Below are 23,726 nucleotides of genomic sequence, written 5' to 3' on the forward strand. Positions count from 1 at the left end.
TCTGTTAGCAAATCGGTAGCATCTGAAGAGCACCGGGCTGGGGGTCAGACAGAACCTGTGTGACATCATCTCTCTCTAGCAGTGAGACCTGGGACAGGTCATATCACTTCCCTGAGCCCCATTTTTCTCACCTGTGGAGTGAGGTTAAACTCCCTAATTCACAGAGTTGTGAAGATCTTTGGAGAAAGCATCCTAGTGCTTTGAAAACTTCAGGATGTCCTGGAAGTAGAGGAAGAATGTTCCTTGACATAAAGTTGCAGAAAAACAGACAAGTGGTCCACACATCCTCTTAAAAGAATCACGTGTACAAGATCACGTGGCTAGAAACTTGTGGGGTCACGACTTGACCCGGGTCTACTGGACCCCAAAGTCTGTGCCCTTTCTCTGAAATGCATCGAACAACCGTTTGCTGTGTGGCGGTTATAATAAGCAAATCCAAATCCTATTTGCTGACTGCCTCCCGTGTTTGGGTCTCTGCTAAGAATTGGGAAGCCAGCGATGACTACATTGCAGACCTCTCCTTTCAGGTGCTTCCTCTCAGGCAAAGGTGATAGACACCAGCCAAACACTTATAGCTCCAAAGTGATGCTTTGTCATTCTTTGAAATACCCACCATTGCTCAAGAGATTCATGCCCCTGCTGCCTGGATCAGCTCCTGGGGTCTAAAGATGGGAGAACCTGGCTCTGCCCTTATGGAGCTCAGAGGAGACAGGATATAGAGTTACAAACAGCTTGGAAAGGGTGTGTGAGGGAACACCCCACGGCCTCTGCTTCCAGGGGCTTCACAGTCTGGAGAGGGATAGGACAATCTCCAGATAATCACAGTAGTCTCCATGCCACAACAATTCCTCAATCGTGAGGAGCTGGGAGAAAAAGGAGGTAGGAGAGAAACTTCATTTGGACTAGATGAGCTGGAAAACAAACTCTCTTCCTCACCTGTTTGTTGTTAGCCCTAAAACTAGCTATAATCATGAGAGTTAGATAAAAAGCATCAGCAATTTGGGTTTGAAACCAGCAAAGGTAGTTGGCAGCTAATTGCATTTAGAAAGTAAACAGAGGAGACTCTTTTAAATTCATGATTGCATTTTCTCTGGTATGAGAAGCACTGTTTTTAATGAGCTGTTCTTTGACCCCTCTCTCAGCAACACAGATGAAATCTGTTTGAGCTGGGCAGGAGCCAACCCCATATTCTCTGCCACATTTCCTGAACAGAGTGGAGGGGGATGGTGGCTAGAGTAGATGCATCCTCATCGGAGGGCGAGAGCCCTGCCATCTAGATGACATGATGATGAAAGAGGTTTAGACTCAGCATTGTCAAAAAGCAAAAAGCAGAGAGCAGGACATTTTTTTTGCTTGGGCTTCAGCCTGCAGCGCCATTCTGCAGCTTTTGGAAGGAAGCCTCTTTCAACTGAGGCCTGGAAAATATGAAATGTCTGTCTTTTGTCCAGGCTCATCAGACAGCTTTATTGTGGCTGATCAAATCCTTTGCAAATGAATTTACATCCCATAGACTCAAAGGGACAATTTTATCTTTTTTTCTTCCCCCTCTATACTAATGCAGTGAGATGTGGAAAATTCAGTCCACCAGATTTCCTCCGGAGACAAGCACTGCATTTATTTGGAATAAATGCATTGGTAAGCCAGTTTGGAGGAGGGAAGATAGCTTAAGGCAGTGATCTTCAAAAAGTTTGATTCAAATTCCACCTAAAATAATAATAAAAACCATGTTTTCTCTTGCATACTTTAAGTTGGTATCTAAATTCTTTTCTATCACAGGTTTAAAGAGTTACAAACATGTAGCTTCATGCTTATTATATATTACACGTATGATTTAGATTATTTTTCTGAAAACTTGAAACTGTACATTTAGCTCTTTCAATTATGGAAAGTGTCTACCATGTAGCCTAAGTGGCAAAGCCATTTATTTAACCCAAAAGCCAAACTAAACTGTCCATCAGAAAACATCTGGCTTCATTACTTAGTTCAAACATGATCTGGAGACATTCATCCCACTTTTGAATTCTAACTCTAATTTAGATGGTAGATAGATAGATAGATAGATAGATAGATAGGTACATGAATAGAAAAAGTCAGGAAGTGAGACCCCCAAGGAGTTTGCTCACTGGGTGTTAACCCTTCAGTATTTCTCACTGAAGATGTTTGCTTTGTTCTGGCAACTCTCTCTCTGAGTTATCCCTTCTTAAATCTTTCCTTTTTGAGGGTCTGGAGGTCTTTGCCCTCTGTGGCAAAGTCCTGTAATAATAATTGAGATGGATGAGCAAGTCTTTTTTTTTTTTTTTTTTTGCCAAGGACCACTGTAAAGAGAAGTGGAAAAGGAGAACAGGCAGAACCTGGAAGTTTCCAGAAGGCCCATTTTAGAAGCAAGGATCCACGGAAACTGAAGATTTAGAATTCGATTCCCTAAAACTCACCCAAATCTTTGTGTATCCCCAGAGTTATGCATCTCCAGTTTGAAGATTCCTGGGTATTAACAACAGAAAAAGAGATTGATTTAAAAAAATTCTTAACTTTTTTTATTGTAAAGTATAACATATATACAAAGCAGAGAAATAAAAAAGCAATAGTTTTCAAAGCACTCTTCAACAAGTAGTTAAAGGACAGATCCCAGAGTTTGTTGTTGGATTCAATTTGCTAATATTTTATTGAGAACTTTTGTATCTATATTCAGTAGGGAGATTGGTTGGTAGTTTTCCTTTCTTATAGCATCTTTACCCGGTTTTGTGTATTAAAATGATATTAGCTTCTTAAAATTTGTTAGTAGAGTTCCTTTTCTCTCAATTTTTTTGGGAAAAGTTTGAGCAGGATTGGTGTAGTTTTTTCTGGAATGTTTGATAAAATTCCCCTGTGTAGTCATCTGGCCCTGGGCTTTTCTTTGTAGGAAGAGGTTTGATGACTGATTGAATCTCTTTACTTCTGAATGGTTTGTTGAGATCTTCTGTTTCTTCCTGAGTCAGGGTAGCTTGTTTGTGTTCCTCCCATTTCATCCAAGTTGTCTAGTTTGTTGGCATATATTATTTTGTTGTTCATAGTATCCTCTTATGATTTCTTTTATTTTTTCAGGGTCTGTGGTAACACCTCCTTTCTCATTTCTGATTTTGTTTATTTGCATCTTCTCTCTTTTTTTCTTTGTCAGACTTGCTAGTGACCCATCAATTTTATTGATTTTCTCAAAGAACCAAGTTTTGGTTTTATTAATTCTTTCTATTGCTATTTTGTTCTCTCATTTATTTATCTCTGCTTTAATCTTTGCTATTTCTCTTATCCTATTTGCTTTGGGATTAGTTTGCTGTTCTTTCTCAAGTTCCTCCTGGTTTGCTGGTAAACTTTCAATTTTTGCCCTTTCTTGTTTTTTAATATAGGCATTTAAGACAGTAAATTTCCCTCTAAGCACACCCTTTGCCACATCCCACAAGTTCTGATAAGTTGTATTCTCATTTTTATTCATCTCCAGATAGCTACTGATTTCTCTAGCAATTTCTTCTTTGACCCACTGGTTGTTTAGGAATGTGTTATTCAATCGCCACATATTTGTGAATGTTCTCATTCTTTGGTGGTTGTGTTAGTTAGATTCAGTTGTCAACTTGGCCAGGTGAGCATACCTAGTCTTGTTGCTGCGGACATAAGCCAACGATATGTGAACCTCATCAGTTGCTAATTACATCTGCAGTCAGTTAGAAGGCATGTCTGCTGCAATGAGTGACGTTTGACTTAATTGGCTGGTGCTTAAATGAGAGATCGCCAAGTAGCACGGCCTAAGCAGCTTGGCATTCCTCATCTCAGCACTAGCAGCTCAGCCCAGGCCTTTGGAGATGCAGAAAGAAGTCACCCCGGGGAAAGTTGTTGGAACCCAGGGGCCTGGAGAGAAGACTAGCAGAGACCATCCTGTGCCTTCCACGTAAGAAGGAACCTCAGTGGAAAGTTAGCTGCCTTTCCTCTGAAGAACCAACAAAATAAATCCCCTTTTATTAAAAGCCAATTCGTCTCTGGTGTGTTGCATTCCGGCAGCTAGCAAACTAGAACAGATTTTGGTACAGGAGAGTGGGGTGCTGCTGTGGTTTGCAGATACCAAACATGTTGGAATGGCTTTTTAAATGGATAAGGGGAAGATTCTGGAAGAGTTGTGAAAAGCTTGATGGAGAAGGCCTAGACTGCTTTGGAGAGACTGTTGGTAGGAGTGTGGACTCTAAAGATACCTCTAATGAGGCCCTAGACAGAAATGAGGCACGTGTTATTGCAAACTGGAAGGAAGGTGATCTTTGTTTTAAAATGGCAGATAATCTGGCAAAATTGACTAGTGGCTTTGGCTGGAAGGCTGATTTTAAAAGCCATGAACTTGGATACTTAGCAGAAGAGATCTCCAAGTTAAATGTGGAAAATGCAGCCTGGTTTCTCCTCACAGCTTACAGTGAAATGTGACAGGAAAGAGATAAGCTGAAAACTGAACTCTTGGGTACAAAGAAACCAGAAATTGAAGTTCTGGAAAATTCTGGGCCTCCAGAAATGGAGACCCCAGAGAATAGTGCTTCACGTGAGGATTTGACCAGATGTGGAACCAGTCAGCCATCTCAGAGAAAGCCAGGATTGGACATGGAGTTATCCAGGAAGGATTTGCGGAAACTCCTTATGTCTGATGGGCATGATCCGAGGCTACTGCATAGAAAGCCAACAAGAGTGCTGTGGGACATGTATGAATGCCAGTCTGGACTGGGGGGCTCAGAGAAGGGACACATTGGAGGAAAAATAACTTCAGAGGCAAAACCATGGAGGCTGGAGTCTGAATTCAAGAAGCCTCGGGCCAGGAGAGTGGACCCACCCAAGCCCATGGAGAGGGTGAGTTTGCCCCAAAGGCAGAGAATGGGCCTTCCACCTCGTTGCAGGGGAAGAGTCATGCCCGCTCAGGCCTTGGAGAAGGTGAAGCACATTCCTTGGGGTTTGGGGAGAGCCTGGCTGCCACCACATGGAGGGGTTGAGTGAGTGCCCCAGAGATGGCAGAGAGCCCGGGTGCGGCCCCAGTGCTTGGAGAGTGTGGAGCTGAGAGAAAGGTGGTCTCCCCAATATCCCCCAAGGTTACATTCAGAGAGAGGCAGGCATATGCATTTGGAAAGGGTGGGACTGCCACTTTCTAAAGCCCTGAGGATAAATGAGTCTCAGACTTTGAAATCTAATGGACTTTGCCCTGCGGGTTTTCGAAATTGTATGGGTCTGGTGATCCCTGTGTTCCTTCCTCCCTATGGAAATGTGTCTATGTATCCTATGAATGTTCCTCCTTTGTATGTTGGCAGAAAATAACTTGTTATGAGTTTTTAAAAGTCCAGAGCAAATGGAGAGAATTTTGCCTTAGGACAGACCATGCCTGTAACTGACTTGATGAGATTTTATACTGGCTCTAATTTTGTACTTCATTGTATTGCTACTGATAGGTTTAAGGATTTCTGATATTGTTATGAAATTAATGTATTTTGTATATGGGAAAAACATGTCTTTTTTAGGGGCCAGAGGGTGGAATGTGCTGGTTTGAAAGGAAGTGTGCCCTCTAAGAAAAGCCATGTTTTAATATAAATCCCATTTCTTAAAGGTAGAATAATCCCTATTCAATACTGTATATTTGAAACTGTAATGAGATCATCTCCCTGGTTGATGTGATTTAATTAAGAATGGTTGTTAAACTGGATTGGGGGATGACATGTCTCCACCCATTTGAGTGGGTCTTGATTAGTTTCTGAAGTCCTATAAAAGAGGAAACATTTTGGAGAATGTGAGATTCAGAGAGAGAAACACTACAAAGCAGAGAGTCCACCAGCCAGGGACCTTTGGAGATGAAGAAAGAAGACACCTCCCAGGGAGCTTCATGAAATAGGAAGCCAGGAGAGAAAGCTAGCAGATGACACCATGTTCGCCATGTGCCCTTCCAGCTGAGAGAGAAGCCCTGACTGTGTTCGCCATGTGTCTTCTCACTTGAGAGAGAAACCCTGAACTTCACTGGCCTTCTTGAACCAAGGTATCTTTCCCTAGATGCCTTTGATTAGACATTTCTTTAGACTTGTTTTAATTGGGAAATTTTCTCAGCCTTAGAACTGTAAACTAGCAATTCACTAAATTTCCCTTTTTAAAAGCCATTCAGTTTCTGGTATATTGCATTCCAGCAGCTAGCAAACTAGAACAGTGGTTATTGAGATCCAGCTTCATCTCATTGTGATCAGAGAAAGTGCTTTGAATAATTTCAATATTTAAAAATTTTTAAAGACCCATTTTGTGCCCCAACATATGATCTATCCTGGAGAATGTTCCATGAGGACTAGAGAAGACTGTATAACCTTGTGCTTTGGGGTGTAATGACCTATATATGTCTGTTAGGTCTAATTTATTTATCAAGTTATTTAACGTCTCTATTTCCTTGTTGATCTTCTGTATGGTTGTTCTATCAATAGAGGAGAGTGGTGTATTGAAGTCTCCTACTATTATTGTTGAAACATCTATCACTCCCTTCAGTTTTGCCAATGTCTGTCTCATGTATCAGAGATCCTTGATTGGGAGCATAACCATTTATTATTGTTATATCTTCTTGGTGAATTGACCCTTTAATTAGTATATAGTGTCCTTCTTTGTCTCTTATGATGTCTTTACATTTAAAGTCTATTTTGTCCAATATTAGTATAGCTACTCCTGCTTTCTTTTGGTTACAACTTCTGTGGAAAATCTATTTCCATCCCTTCACTTTCAATCTATTTGTATCTTTGTGTCTAGGATGAGTATCTTGTAAGCAGTATATAGCTGGATCATGTTTCTTAACCCATTCTGCCAATCTGTATCTTTTAATTGATAACTTTAGTCCATTAACATTCAGAGTTATTACTGAAAAGGCATTTCTTGATTCCACCATCTTATTTTTAAAATTTTATTTGTAAGATCTATATATTCTTTTCCCTCTTTATTTTTGTATTCTTTAGATTACCCTTAGTGGTACTCTTCAATTTTGTGCCCTCCTCCAGACCTCCCTCTCCTGTCTTTTTTTTCAGCCAGCAGAACTTCTTTTAGTATTTCTTGTAGGGCCAGTCTCTTGTTGACAAATTCTTTCAGGACTTCTTTGTCTGTGAAAACTTTAATATCTCCCTGATTTTTGAAGGACAATTTGACTGGGTATAGAATTCTTGGCTGGAAGTCTTTGTCTTTCAGGATCTTTGGTATATCATACCACTGCTTTCTCACTTCCAGGGTGTTGGTTGAGTAGTCTGAACTTAGTCTTATTTGATTTCCCTTGTATGTAGTAGATTGTTTTTCTCTTGCTGCTTTCAGAATTTTCTGCTTCTTTTCAACATTTGACAGACTGATAGCATTCTGCTTGGAGTTCTTTGGGCTTCTTTGACTTATATATTTGTCTTTTATGAGGGTTGGGAAATTTTCCCCCATTACTTCCTGAACTACTCTTCCTAGCCCTTTACTCCTCTCTTCTCCTTCTAGGACACCAATGATTCTTATATTCAGATGCTTTCTTTTGTCTATCATTTCCCTGAGTTCCCATTCAATTTTTTCCATCTTTTTTGCCATTTGCTGTTTTGAGTCTTCAAAGTCAATTATCCTGCCCTCTGTATCACTTATTCTTTCTTCTGTCTCTTCAAATTTGGTGTTGTTTGCCTCTAGTATGCTTTTTATTTGGTCAACAGAGTCTTTAATCTGCATGATTTCAGCTATTTTTCTATTTATTCCTCCAAATTCCTCTTTGTGCTCTTTCTCGGTCTTCTTGATCTCCTTTATGTCATTACTATCTCACTAATGACAGTATACTTAATATACTCTCATTAAGTAGAGTTATATGAACATCTTTGACTAGTTGTTCCAATGTCTGTGTCTCCTCTGGTGTTTTAATTTGGTCACTAGGCAGGGCTATATCTGTCTGCATTGTGGTATACTTAGTGATCTTCTCCTGTCTTCATCGCATGTAAATATCTTGATTGATTATCTTTGGAAGTTGATTTCTTTCAGTACTCTAAGGCCTTGTGTTTGCAGGATAGTTGTAAAGCAGGGAGCAGGGCACAGGGGGCAGGTAAGGGCACAGGTTGGGGATGTTATGCTGATGCTTGCAAATGTGGGTGCCCAGAGGCCAGGGAGGATGTATCTGTGTGAGTGCACTGGTCTGGGGGGGGCATAACTTTGGTGTGCATTGGTCTAAGGCATGGGGCCCTTTGTGCGCATGAGTAGAGCTGTGGCAGCAGGTCAGCATTACACCTTCATTATTGGGAGCAGATATGACCTGGCTGTGCAGGTCGGCACTTTCTCAGAGCTGGGAAACGAGACTGAGGTCTGTGCACATGCATGGTTCTAGGATTGCTGTAAAGTGCAGTTCCCAGAGATGAAGGACATGATTGGGGGCCCATGTGCATGAGTGAGCCTGGGAGTATCATAAGGGCATGCACTAAGCTCAGGGAGGGTGGGATAAGGCTGTGCAATACTATGGGCAGGGGTCTGGGGTAGCCTAGGTATGGAGGTTAGTGCCCACAACCTTTATGTGCTGGTAACGGCCTGCGGGGAACAGGGAGGGGGAGGTAGTGCTTGGGAGGGGTGCAGGAGAGGTGGGTTGTACTTGGGGTGGTGGTGTGGAGCAGGTACATGTACTGGGGACAGGTGGGGTGGGGGCACCTGGAGTGTGGGGAATGGGATAGGGTGAGGGGGTTCAGGTGCATGGGGTACGGGGTGAGTCACTGGTCATGTGGCTGCACTGGTGAGGGTAGCATGCCCAAGGAACGTGGCCTGGCTTACTTCCTAGTTTTGTGTTCCTGTCTGTGCACTCCCGCGGACTCCGCAGCTCTGCGCCAGGCTCTAGCGTTCCGCCTCTCAGCCTCCACAACCAGGGCTGCCACATGTGGTGCAGCAGGCTCTCCCAGGTCAGCTGCACTCCCAAATCCCCGCTTCAGTCACCCTCCTGTACCTTCTCTACCTTTTCTGTGGAGCAGGGCTAATCTCGAGCCACTCTAGTTGGCCATCTTACTGAAAGTCCTCGAGATTGATTAAAATTTAAGAAGTTCACAGATTCAGTGAGAGAGCTGGAGACACTGACTGCAGACTTAGCTTTCTGGGACCTGATAAGGAGGGCAAATGCCAGGAACTTGATTCACTCCAACAGCTGCACACTAGCAAAGGAATGGAGAAAAGGTCCTGTAACATCCTCACCCAGCTCAGCCCCCTGCTTTCCTTCTCTAGTATTAAAGAGATCAAATGATTTTTTGAGTCATGGAGAGGATACACTGGGATGAATGTTAAAAGATTTCACATTTATCATTTTTTGCCCCAAGAAAGTATTGTATAAATGAAGAATGGCCTCCTCTCTATCTATAAGCCTTGTCTTGTGTCCTGGCAGTATTTTGTAATTATTCTGAACCCACAAGGAGAGTCAACATCATGCTGCATTATAAACCTTTTCCAAAGGAGAGAGGTCTTTGTGATTCGGGAGGTACTTGTAAAGCTCCTGATGTCAACCTCCAGAGTATTGCAAAAGCCTCCCAGACAGTCACCTTGCCTGGTCAGGGCTCTCCTCCCTCTAGTCTATCTCCCCCTTAGGTCACCAGTGATCTTTCTTTTACAAAATCTTAGGAAATGGGTGGGCAGACAGAATGATGCAACCACTTTGGGAAAGGTCTGGAAGTTTCTTATAAAACTAAACATCTAAAACTAAATATGTACTTGTGATGGTTAACTTTATGTGTCAACTAGTTTGTAGTGTCCAGTTGTTTATCAAGCACTGGTTTAGAGGTTACTGTGGATGTATTTTGTAGATGGGATTAGCATCAACAATGTAAAAAGTAAAGAGCCTATCCGATCAGTTGCAGTCTTTGAGAGCAAAGAACTGAGACTTCCAGAAGAAATTCTGCCTCAAATTACATCATCTATTTCTTCTGAGTTTCCATCTTGCTGGCTTGCCATACAAATTTTGGAATGTAACCCCCACAATCCCGGGAGCCAACTAGTTATAACTAATCTATCTAATCTATCTAATCTATCTATCTAATCTATCTATCTAATCTATCTATCTAATCTATCTATCTAATCTATCTATCTAATCTATCTATCTAATCTATCTATCTAATCTATCTATCTAATCTATCTATCTAATCTATCTATCTAATCTATCTATCTCTATCTCTCTCTATCTCTCTCTATCTCTCTCTATCTCTCTCTATCTCTCTCTCTCTCTCTCTCTCTCTCTCTCTCTCTCTCTCTCTCTATCTCTCTCTATCTCTCTCTATCTCTCTCTATCTCTCTCTATCTCTCTCTATCTCTCTCTATCTCTCTCTATCTCTCTCATCAATCTCTCTCATCAATCTCTCTCTCTCAATCTCTCTCTCTCAATCTCTCTCTCTCAATCTCTCTCTCTCAATCTCTCTCTCTCTCAATCTCTCTCTCATCTATCTCTCTCTCATCTATCTCTCTCAATCTCTCTCTCTCATCTATCTCTCATCTGTCATCTCCCGTTGGTTCTATTTCTTTGGAGGACCCTGACTAATACGCTACCCTATGGTCCAGCAATTGCACTCCCAGGAAATACAAACTCTTATGTATAAGAATGGTCATAACAGCATTTTTCATAATAGTCAAAGCACTGGCAACAGCCCAGCTGTCCATCAGTAAGAGAATGGGGAAATAAATGGTGGCTCATCCACATGATGGAACACTACTCAGCAGCAAAAGGAACGAACCAGTGATAAATGCAGTAACAGGAACGGATCTCAAAAATGTTATACCGAGTGAAAAAAGTCTCACTCCAAAGAATGCATATTGTATGATTCCATTTACATAACATTTTGTAACAGGCAAAACTAATCTCCAATGACAGAAATCAGAACACTGGCTGCCTCTAGAGTTGGGTGGCTCTGGAGATTGCCTGGAAGGGGGCACAAAGGAAGGTTCTAGGGTGATGAAAATGCTCTGTATCCTGATAGGGGTTTGTGTTTCACATGGTTAGACATTTGTCAAAACTCATCAATGAGTGCTTTTAAAATTTGTGCATGTCATTGTATTAAATTTGACCTCAGAATAGAAACTGTAAAAAAAATACTGAACAATAATTAATACTATGCATGCTGAAGGCTTGGCAGGAAGTATACCAATGTCTACAACTTACCTTAAAATGCACAAAAAAATTAGATGGATGAATGGATGCATGGGGGAATGGAGAAATAAGTGATACAGGAAACATAGCAAAATTGAGGGTATGGAGAGATAAAGAGGTAAATGACAAAGAAATACAGCAAAGCATTAATTACGCTAATGGTCGGTGCATGGCTGTTCACTGGGCAATTCTTTTAAGGTAAGAACTGTCTTGAACACTCTCTATTCTCAGGGCTTAGCACTATGCCAATATAAATTACTTGTCAGGAATTTTTCTCATTAAGTCATCATAATAATCTTAGGAGAGATTTCATCACCGTAGGCTATAGATGAGAAAACAGACGTTCAGAGAGGCTAAAATAACATGCACAAATTCATGAAATTGATTAGCACAGATCTGATCCTTGTCAGTCTGCCTCTGGCACCCATGCTTTACTCATGTCCCCAAGCACTAGGGTTGGCTCACAGTCCACCCTTTTAGACATAGTAGTATTTAAGTCCTGGGAATTAAGGTTGGAGAAATAAAAATGTGCTTTTCTAGCTGTAGTCTGTGAGGACTTACATTGGCTGGTTGATTTTGGTGCGGTGCATTTTGTTCTCTTACTTCTATTGCTTCTGCTGTTTTTTCTTTGAGCATTTTGACATTGAAATAAAGTAATTCTTAATCTTGGGGCACTTTAGTTTGTGACTTGTTTTGAGAACCATTCACACCCCCCCCCCCTTAAATTTGTGATGTCATATATTTAACTGAATTCTGCTGGCGTAATGAAAGCCAATGGGAGAAGGGATTTGATTTACAGAAATGTATTTTCCAGGTGACCTTTCAGGAATATAGTTTTAACTATATTTTTATCATAATCCCGAGGTATAGACAATGGTATTAATTTTCTATTTATAGTCTTGATGTAAAGCTTCCTTTTGAAATTAAAGGTTTTAAGCAAAAACATAGTCAATTGAAAGAAAGTATTAATACTAGGAGTGAAAAAACTGCTTAATAAAATCATAAAGTTCTTGCTGAAACTATCACTATGCCTGTGGTAAAAGTAGCTCAGGCTCATTGTAAATAACGAGACTCAAGAGTGAACGGAAAAATTTTTTCCCACTTAAAGGAAAAGAGTACTGCACCTTCTCTCTCTGCCCCTCTTCTTTCCTCCCTTCCCTCCCTCACCTGAGCTCCTGTAACACATCCAACCCTGCGCTAGCTACCGTGCTTGCCAGTCACAGTCACAGTCCAACAAAGTTTCAGGTATCCCTTCCACGGGGCAGAGTCGTTGCAGGGACGCAGCCATGGAGCACTGAACTACATTTCCCAGGCTCCCTTGCAGCTAGGTGGTATTCACGTGACTGAGAGATGACGGTGGAGTATGCTGGAGGAAGCATGGGTGCTGCTTTCCCGACAGCCTGGCTCTTAAAGGATACATTAGAAAAATTAGACTCCTTAACCACAGTTATTTCACTTCATTATATTTGTTGTTTCAGTGATCAGAAACCAGTTAGAAGTAGCTTAAGGAAAAGGAAAAGAACAGGCTGTCAGTGGGAGAAAGGAGGGTTAGAGCACTAACTTTCAAGGTATCACTGAGACAGGCAGGTCTTTTTAGGAGATCAGTAATGAGGTACTAAAAACACTGAATCACACTATGAAAAGATCATTCTTTTTCTAAATCTCTATAAATCCTGATTTACGTTAGGAGAAAATCTTGATTTAGGGATGTCTTGATGTCTTTCTGACATGCCTCTACCTTCCATATGTGATGATACCTAGTATTTATATTGTTTTAACTATACTTATTTTATCATAATCCCTAGGTATAGAAAATGGTATTAACTTTCTATTTATAGTCTTGATGTAAAGTTTCCTTTTGAAATTAAAAGTTTTAAGCAAAAACATAGTCAATTGAAAGAAAGTATTAAATAACTGATAGTTGATGCCACATGAAGATTGGTTAAAATAAGGATAGTATTTTGAGGCTGAAAATTTGGGGTTCCTAGGTCAGGAAGATACTGGGCTGTCTGTCCCATAGAGCTTGGCCTCAGGAGCCAGGGAATGGGAAGGAATTTGCAAAGCAAATTCCTCCAATCCTGCTGTATCCCTGCTTCTCTCCACTCATGTATTCCATTCTCACCTCTCCCTGTAGGTCAGCTTTATCACAGGGGAAACTGGTATGGCAAACACCAAGCATTGGTGGAGAAGAGGGTAGACCAGAAATCTCCTGCCCTCAAGCTGGAACATAAATTAACAGAGCCCTCTAGGAAAGCCCAAATTTTATAGCTACTATGGGAGAGATTGACTGACTTGGCTTTTAGTTTTAATTTCATCTTCTTTAAGAATGAGATCTTTGGACCAAAGGGGTCAAGTGACCGTCTATGCACCAGTAACTTGTGTCCAGAGAGAAAAGATGATATTGGAGATAAATGGTTCCTCTGCTATAGTCATGTGGTTGTGGGCAGGAGTAAGTTGGGGAAGAAAAAAAGGGACAACAAGAAAAAATGAATGGATTTGACATTAAAAAGGGAGGCTTCTTTCTCATTGAAGACTTCTGCTGGAAAAGTTAATATAGATCAATGGTAGCCTGAGAGAAAATATTTGCAGTATCTTATATTGACAAATTATTGACATCTATGATATATAAAGAAATTCTACAAATAAATTTATAAAGAAAAGATAGAATACAACAAGAAATTGGGCAAAGAAGATGAATAGTTCTTTCCCAGCAGAGGGGATCCAAATGTTGCCAGCGTTGGTTTCTCAGGTTCTTGGCCATGCTGTGAGAAAGAATTCGAGGGTGCTGCACAGATCCAGCAAGCAGGCAGAAAATTTGTTAAGAGCACATGCTTAAGAAATGGGCATGAGGGCACTCTCACAAGAAGACAGAGGTAAGAGGCGAGAAGCTCTGGTACTGTTGGGTGATCTTTTATTGCTTAGCCTTACTTGCTACCCCTCTCCCTCCTTGTTTGTGGCTCTTCCTCCTACCCTCTTTTCTCTCCAGGGTAATGACTGGTTGATAGTGCACCTGGGTGGGTTGGCTGCTGCTGGGTATTTTGCACAGATGGGTAGACCCAGGCAAGTTTTTGTGCAGGACAGGCTTTCCTGACCTTGATTAAACTTTCTTGCTCAAGGCTTCTTCATGGTATCTTCTCTCCCCTCTCAAGTCCTTGCTCTAGCCTGCCTCACAAATTGCTAAGCAATATATGAAGAGAGGCTCAAGTTTAGTATTAATGAAGGAAATGGAAATGAGAATAATAGTGCAATGATCAATTTACATCTACTGGCATGGTAAACATTAGTATGTGAATAATTCCAACTGCTAGTGAGGATGCAGGGAGACCAGAACTCTCCTGCCATCAAGCTGGAACATAAATTAGCAGAGTCCTTCTGGAAAGCTATCTGCAACATTTAGCAAAATTAAGCATGCATATACCATATGTCCCAGTTAACACATTTCTAGGTGTACAACCCAGATAAATTCTTATCAAGATCTGCAAAGAAACATTTACCAGATGATCCTTGCTGGGCTCCATGAGGAAGTGGAGGAGAGGATTGGAGGAAATCTGTGTCCTCATCATTAGGGTCAAGAACAAGTAAAACACACTGCACTATACTAAGCAGCAGCCTGAAACTGCCAACTACATGTTGAGACAGTTCTAGGGGTAGATCTCCATGTAATAAGGTGGGAAAGCAAATGAAATGAATATCATGATAAGATTTACTTCAATTAACATAGATTACACACAAAGCAACAGTATTTATTAGATAAGAATTGGTGCATATTAAAGGACATAGATGAAACACATTAGAATGGGTACCAAGGAGGGAGGGTAAGGGTAATAAAGGACCAGGAAAACATCTTTCTTACTTATTTATTTATTTTTATGCATGGGCAGGGACCAGGAATCAAACCCAGGTCTTCAGCATGGCAGGTGAGAAATCTGCCACTGAGCCACTGTCGCACCGCCCAACAAGGAAAACATCTTAAATGAAGAAAAGGGCAGCAAGACAGACAAGCAAAAGGGATGTATGACCACTAGGTTCCTAATGGATTGATGACTCCAGCAGCCTAAACTGCGTATGCATCAAAGACCGGAGAGGGCTGGGACAGGGAACAAGTTGGGGGGCTCTTATAATAATCTGGGTGAAGGAAGCTAAGACTTGAACTAAGCCAGTAGCAGTGGAGATGTAAAAAGGTTGATTTATTTTCACAGATCTATCGGAGGAAGGTAGAAACGATAGGATGTGGTGACATTGAATGTGGGAAGTGAGGGAGAGGGAAGAGCTTAGAATTATTTCCATGTTTCTGGACACCTAGGAGACAGTGCTGGTATTACTAGGATAGGGAACCCAAGGGGAAAGCCAGGTTTGGGATGAAAATAATGAGTTCCCTTTTCCTTGTCGTTACATGATAGAATCATTGGTGTGTCCATGATGAAATGTGAGAATGTTTTATTACAGATAAACATCTGGGCAACCTGTTTGAGCAGATTCCCTGCTTAACATTACTCACATTGCTAGGCTAAATTAGCCTTTTTAAGAAATGGTAAGAAATAGTCATGAATTTCTGGACTGAAGAAGAGAGCAAAAAATATTTGCATTCCTTTGGAGGTCAAAATTTGGGCAGATCCAACCTGGATAAGAGGCTTTCATTTGAGGTTTGAATGGAAATGTTGGAGTTTGTTTTTAAATATCTGAGTTATAAACTGGGATATACTGATTTCAAATCATGGTGAATATCAATACTCTAGGGCTTCCGTAGTGCAATACCAGGGTTTATTGAAGGAAATAAATACGGCAGTGGCAAAAATTTCATTTTACAAACTCATGATTCATATAGTCATTGGCAACTGTAAGGACAGAGGGGTGAGAGGTACTGACTTGACCAGATAGAAGGAATCTCCCCATAGACAACAAGAATGGCTTTGAATAAGACTCATCTTGGGGTGGCACAACAAGCTCCAAAGGGTCTTGCCAGATGGTGGGAGTAGAAGAGAAGGAAAAAGCAGGGGAAAGTTCCTGAACTAGCTGCCAAGAACACTGGGGCTCCAGTTCTGTCACAAACTCCCTGGGTGGCCATAGAAAAGTCACCCCCTATCCCCATTTACTTCTCTGAGTCTCATCTATTTCCTCATTTGTAAAATGAGCTGGTTCAATGATAGGTCGCTGAGTTCTTCCCCTATTCCATGTCAGTGCCCTCTGCTCCACCCCAGTATTTTGTATACCAAAACCATGTTCTGAGACAGACAGGTTCACATGTGTGCAAGCTTTAACAAAAGGATTTCCTACTCAGGATCTCCCTGGGCCCCTCATTGCGTACCTGTAAATCTAAGAAGCGTGAAATGATTCTCCAAGGCTCTGTAGATCAAAAGGTGACCAACTGTCTCAATTTGCTTGAGTTGGTATCAATTTTCAGCATTTGAAGCCCCTCATCCAGGGAAAACACTTAGTCCAAGACAGTTGGCCCTCTTAGGGAAGCGTGGTATCATGGCTTTAAAATCATGTCTGTCATTTTTCAAATCTTCTGCTCTTGTTAAATAAATATTGTGCCTTGTGCTCAGAAGTGTCACTTCTCTCTCCCTCTCTTTCTTGGTCTCACTCTATATGCCACCTCCCCCTCCTATCCCCTAGAATATCCCTAGAAATCCTTGGAGCATCTTTTTGAAATTTAGCTTAGATTGAAACAGAATGCCAAAGTCGGGTTTGTGGTTCACCAAAGCATTCATTTCCTTCTTCTTTCTGAGGCTACAGCCAGACTGAATTTCCCAGCCTGCTTTGCAGACAGGTGTGATCATGTGACTGAATTCTGGCCAATGGAAGATGGGCACATCGCTTTCCAGCCTGGGTCATCAAAAACTCTTATCCCAAGCCTCTAGTTTCTGTTCCCATCCTCTAGCTGTATGGAGTAGGCAATAAGTACCTGAAGGAAGATATATATATTTTTTGGTATGGGCAGGCACCAGGAATCGAACCTGGGTCTCTGGCATGGCAGGCGAGAACTCTGTCTACTGAGCCACTGTGGCCTGCCCTGGAGGAAGATATTGATGTGAAATGGAAGGAGCCTGGGTCCTTGGGTCATTACTAGTGGGGACCATTGTTGGGAGATGATCCTCTATAGGGATTTCACTTCTCTCTTATGAGTAGAAGAACTGACAGCTTTTGCTCCCAACTATTTGTCAAAGATGTTTGGATAGCGAGTAGTCTTGGGAGATAAAGACAGTGTCTACTTCTGGAGCAGAGGTCAGATTTGCTTACTACTTAATATAATGATGTTTCCCTCCAGGGTAGAGCTCAAGCAAAATTACCATGTTTTATGAAAGATTCAGGTTCCTTAAGCTTAGGGCTGATCATCTGTGATCTAAACCCACTATGCAGCATCTACCTGAGCCACTCTTCATTGCTGCTGTAGGTCTTGGAGCATAAGGTGTTTGAGTGATAAAATTCTTTGTCTCTGCACCAGGAGTCTTGTACTGTCTTCCAACATCCATGAAATGGTGGCAGGCCAACTTGTTAGCTTGCAATATGGTAAAATCTTAGACCCTTGCAGCTACCTGGAAAATCGATACATCCAGTGCACCCACTTTGAACTTCTGTATGAATAAGCAATAACTCTTTATTATGATGAGCCACTGAAATGGTGGGGTGTATATTATAACAGTTGATCTATCCTGACCAACAAAATGATCTGGAAGAATTTGCCAAACCCCATTTCCTCACCAGCACTTTCCAGGCCAGAGTGTGTACGTGACTAAGGCAGAGAAGTTTAATGTCTATGGAATCAGGCAGACCTAGGTTCAATTCTGGTCCCTTCCCTTGTATCGTTTACTGCCCCAATCCAGGAGGCAGTGGTCCAGCATCTGCTGGACTTGAGAAGGAACCTGGTACCCATCTGGGCACATGGTAGAGCTTGGGAAATTTCAGTCCTTGTTCCCATCCCCACTCCCTCTTCCCTCTTTGAAGACCAGAGAGGCAAAGGGATGTCCCCTGTCTGCTATGGCCTGCATTCAGCCCTTGGAGTTTGCTACTGTTTGGATGAAGAAGACAGTTGTGCATTTGAAGGGAAGGGCAATAGATCCATCTCCAGCAGGGATATAAGATTAATGATTCACAGCATCAGCACAAAGGTGGTAGCTCTTTGGATTCAGGTAACAAACCCAGCAGATGGTGTTTAGAGAGTGTCTTAGAGGTGAATGCTTGTGTTTGGATCCTGCAGAAAAATAGCTCTCATTGGCTTTCACCTTTATTCATGGCTGGAATTGAAGCTGTTTTCTGGCCTATGGATATCTGCTAATTGGGCTGAAGACAAATCCTGATGTGATACATACTCAATGGAGTAGCTGCAAGGAAGAGTTTTTGTTCTTTTCTTTTTTTATTTGTGTCTTTATATTGTTACTCATCTACCCGTACACTGGATAAAGGGTTGTCCAAACCTTGTCAGTTGCAAGGTTTATACAATCACGCAGTCACACAAAAAAGCTATATATCAAAGATTAAGCTACTGGATTACAAATATTTCCTCTGACTATTCTAAAACACTAGAAACTAAAAAAAATTCTATAATAATGAGTCAGTAGCCACAATCATTTATTAAATCCTAATTTCTCAGCTACACCTCCTCTATCACATTTAATCATTCTCTCAAACTTCTGGGATATCTGGGCAATGACCACTTTAACTTCTTCATGCTGGAAAGGAGTGTTGATCTTATGAAGTGGAGGAATGAAACTGGTTGATGTCCTTGGAGAGACTGGTACCCCTGGGTTTCAGGTCTTATCGAGCATAAGAATAATCTGGAGGTTTTGAGATTCTGAAAAAATAAACTTACTAACTAAAACTTTTATAGAGTCTTAGATAGAGCTCAAGGTATTCATTAAGGTTTTCAGGAATACTCTTGGTTGGGGTTTGGCATACTGTGGCTATTTGCAAAATCTGGCAAATATTCTGAAGTTGGACCTTCAGAATGATCTCTCGAATCTATTTGAACTCTCTCAGCCACTGAAACTTTCTTTTGTTTCATTTCTTTTCTCACTCTTGGTTTAAAAGGCATTGCCAATCCCATGATGTCAGGGCCTGGCTCATCCCTGGGAATCATATCCCACATTGTCAGGGAAATTTACACCTCTGAAGAGTTTTCTTTCTAACACACCAAATCTAATCATTGTCCACTCCCCAGTGTAGAACCCCTGTGGCACTCACCGCACATTGGATGAAGCTCAAACTCCCCCTTATCATCCCCACTTTCTCTCCTGCCATTGCCCCCACCCTCCACTCTGAACTCCAGCCATAGCTGTGAACAAGCCAAATTCACAAATCTGAGCCTTCTGTCCATAAAGACCAACTCTACCAAATCCCTCTGTTGGGATCCCATATCACTCACCTCATCTACTATTGTGTCTCTTGTAAACTTTGCTTCAGCCACACCAACTTTCTTTCTGCTTTTCAGATATACCCACCTGGCTCCTGGCTTGGTGAGAGTCTCAGAAGACTTCTTGATGGGACGCTGTGAGCTGAGTTCTCGTGCATTCACTGAGAGCCACTGGACCTGTTATTGCCAATGACAGAACTCTGCGCCCATCCCTGCCCCAGGTGCCTTCTCCTCATCAAGAAGTTCGCTCAAATCTTACCTCCTGTAAAAGCTTTTGCTGAACAGTCTAAGGCATAGTCTCCTTGGCCACTCATCACCTTGCTTTATTTCCTGTCTGCAATGTTTTCCTCCTCCCTTCCCCTCTTTGCCCAACTTACTGAGCCTCTTTGATAATGCCAAATAATTAAATCACTTATCACTCATGCATGCATTTGGACAATAAGTATTTACTGAGCACCCTGAGCTGTGTCAATCACTCCTCCTGGATTTGGAGACCCAGCAGTGAACAAGACAGGCAGGGTCCCTGATCTCAGGAAGCCTACGTTAGAAACAACAAACAAACAAAGTCAGCAGATAAGCCAAGGGCTGCGATGGGAAGTGATGGCAGTGGGGCAGAAGGGCCCTACTTTTGGTGGAGGTGTGGGAGAGTCACTTAAGGTGAAGGAAGAAGGTCCAGCCATGACACGAGCCAAGGGAAAAGTATCTCAGAGAGAGAGGGATCAGCAGGATCAGAAACCCTAAAAAAAGGAGCTGGGAGGGTTTTGGTAAGCGCAGCAGGTGGAATTCACTGACCTCTACCCTAAAGAGAATTAATCCATTAACCCACTTTCCATCTGTGTTCCAGCAGCACTGGGCTTCCTCCTGTGGGAGCTCATGCCATATGGTAATTACCAATTGATGGGTTGTCTCTCCCATGGAACTGAGAGTGCGTTTAGTTTATGCTCCATCTGCAACATGCTGTTAATAATCATAGAAACTTTTCAAGCCTTATAGGAGGGAGCTGGGTAGAATAAATGAGATAATGCATATAATCCTTTAGCGCTGTGCCTTTAGCACAGTCTCTGGAACTATAAATGCTCAATTGGTGATAACTGTTAATGCTGATAGCTACTTAGTCCCCACCCAGTCACAGGGGCTGACGTGGAGAAAGGGAGTGAGCCACTGGGAACAATGCACATGGCTGCAGCAAGTAAGCTGGTCCAACAGTAAAACATTGAGGTGCTCCAGGGGTCGTCAGCACCTGGCTGGGGGTTTCTGCCTCAAGGCCAATGTAGCTTCTCAGAACCCCAGTCCAAAAACTTAGTGCAAGGAATATTTCAAACTTCATTTACTCTCGCTTCTATTCACTTCTATTTTTAACCCCCAAGCCAGGGTGACAGACACTTTATCAAGGTTTGCCCCTACTTTTTCCTGGCATGGCATCTAAGTCCTGGAGGACTCAACTTCTTGACAATTCCGGGCCTGGCTCCTTTGGCCTTGGAAAATATTCACCCCTGACAGCATTCCACCTGATCAGCCCCTGGTTATCCGTCAGCATGGGCCATCTGTTCATTCAGTGAATATTCCTTAATTATGTAGTGAGTGTCATGGACTATCCTAGGTGCTGGGGAGGCTGATAGCAAAGAGACAAAGTCCCTGCTGTCGGAGCTTGCATTCTAATGGGGTGGGGAAGAGTAGTTGAAAATAATCAAATAGATATATCAGGGCAGTGAAGAAAAATAAAGTAGGATTACAGGATGAAAAGGGTGATTTTAGCAGAGGTGCCCAGGTAGCATGTGAGCCGCACACTGGGTGAATTAAAGGAGTAAGCTTCCTTTCTGCCTGGGAAAATTCCAGGGCATGTGCAAAGGCCCTGAGTTGGAGTGTGAGCCTGGTGTGTTGGAGGAACAGCCAGGAAGCCAGGGTGTCTGGTCCAGAGTGAGCAATGGAAGGAGGTCTGGCAGAGGAGGGCTCAGGTGTAAGCAGGTGAGGCCTCATAAATTACAGAGGGGCTCTGCACTTTATACTGAGTGATACTGGAAGTCACTGGAGGATTCCGAGCATAGAGTGCCATGATGTGTGTCTTAGAAGGATGACTCTGGCTACTCCAGGTAGAAAATCTACAGTAGGGTAAGGGGGAGGTATGTTAGAGACTCTTGCAACAGTGTAGGTGAGAGGGTGGTCCAGGCTGTGAGGATGGAGAGAAGTACCAAAGCAGGAAGAGTAAAACTAGTGGAGCAATGCACCATACATGCATATTTCAAAGGAAGAGCTCAGGATTTGCTGGGTGGGAAGTAAGGTATGTGTGAAAGAGAAAGAAAGAAGGAGAAGGCAAGAAGAGAGAGAGGGAAAGGGGGAGAGAGGGGAGCTAAAGAGTGGGGAAGAAAGAGAAAGGGAAAGAGGGAGAGAAGGAGGAGGAGGAAAGAGAAGGATGAATAAGAGAGAGGAGGACAGTGGGAAAGGAAGAGAGGGAGAAAGAGAGAGACAGAGGGAAAGCTTCCTAGGATTTTGGCAGGAGGAATTGGAGGAAACAGCATGGGTTGGGGGAGACCATCAAGAAACTAGAATCATCCACTGTGGCGTTCCTAAGTCCTTTTCCTGTATGCTAAGCATCCCTGGCTCTCAGAAGTCATTCTGTTGCTTCCTGCAGCCCCTTGAACAAGGTCTGGTTCCTCAAACTCACTGTTTAACAGCTTCAGTGTTTTCTTTCACCACTCTGCCCCCACCGTGTCCCCGGCCTCCCTCTGGGAAGCATGCATGGGCAGGACCCCTCTCTCTGGGACCCCTCAAACACTTTCAAAATCTTGCCGCCTTCCTGAGGTTCAGCCCTGGAGCAGAGATGGGGCTCTTTTTGAGGACCCACCAGTAGGTCTTGATTCTCCGCTAACATCTTCTTCTGTACAGTCTGTAGACCATGGGCTCTGATCTGAAGGGTGGAGGTTGTACAGGACGTGGAGACCCTGTTCCTATAGCCTCATAATTTCTCCTAAATATTTTGTCCGTGCTGTGAGCTTTTTCTCCCCTTTGAGGGTTTACATTTTGCAAGTTAGAAGCCTGAAGCCTGGAGGCAGCTCCTGTTTTTCTCTGCTTAAATCTCATGTACAGCCAGAGGCAGCCAGGATCATGGTAAAAATACCAGTATGTATTTTTCTAGATTCGGTGTTAGGATGAAAGCAGACTACACATGAGGACATAGGAGTGGGGCATCTCCACTCCTGACCTGCCCGCAGTCCTGGGCTCTGGGGTTTTCCATTTCATACCCCTGTATCTCCTGTAGGTATCCAGGACCTGCCCTCTGGATTAAGACTATGGCAGAAGGTTAGGAGATTCTATTGTCCTTGGTTATTGGAAAGGATTGTCCAGCTGAGGCAGCTCAGCAAGTCTCAGCCTCTCCAAGACTCTGCTGGACCATCCACAGGTAGGGTGCAGGCAGCTTCTTGGTCTGGTTGGGGGGCCTTGCTTAAGAATGGTGGTGCAGAGTGATTTGAACAGTGAATAAAAAAGTATTTGCAAAGTCCCCTTTGGGGAATGATGAGAAACAGGGAAAATTCAACTTCCCCTAGTTGAATTCTTGATATTCTCTCAAGCAGTGGGGACAATCAAAGCTATAGGCTGAGCCCCCAGTCTTGGGGTTTGTTCATATGAAACTTAACCCCACAAAGGATAGGTCAAGTCTACTTAAAATTTAGGCCTAAGAGTCACCCCCAAAAGAGCCTCTTTTGTTGCTAAGATGTGGCCTCTCTCTCCAGCTAACACAACAAGCAAGCTCACCGCCCTCCACCTGTCTACGTGGGACATGACTCCCAGGGGTGTGGACCTTCCTGACAACATTGGACAGAAATCCTGGAATGAGCTGAGATTCAGCATCAAGGGATTGAGAAAACCTTCTCGCCCAAAGGGGAGAAGAATGAAATGAGACAAAAGAAAGTGTCAATGACTGAGAGATTCCAAACAGAGTCAAGAGGTTATCCTGGAGGTTACTCTTATGCATTAAATAGATATCACCTTGTTAGTCAAGACGTAATGGAGAGGCTGGAGGGAACTGCCTGAAAATGTAGAGCTGTGTTCCAGTAGCCATGTTTCTTGAAGATGATTGTATAATGATGCAGCTTTCACAATGTGACTGTGTGATTGTGAAAACCTTGTGTCTGATGCTCCTTTTATCTACCTTAGCAACAGACGAGTAAAACATATGGAATACAGATGAATAATGGGGGAACAAATGTTAAAATAAATTTAGAGTGAAATGCTGGTGATTGGTGAGGGGGGGGGATA

The sequence above is a fragment of the Tamandua tetradactyla genome, chromosome 20, assembly GCF_023851605.1.
Source record: "Tamandua tetradactyla isolate mTamTet1 chromosome 20, mTamTet1.pri, whole genome shotgun sequence".
Lineage (NCBI taxonomy): Eukaryota > Metazoa > Chordata > Mammalia > Pilosa > Myrmecophagidae > Tamandua > Tamandua tetradactyla.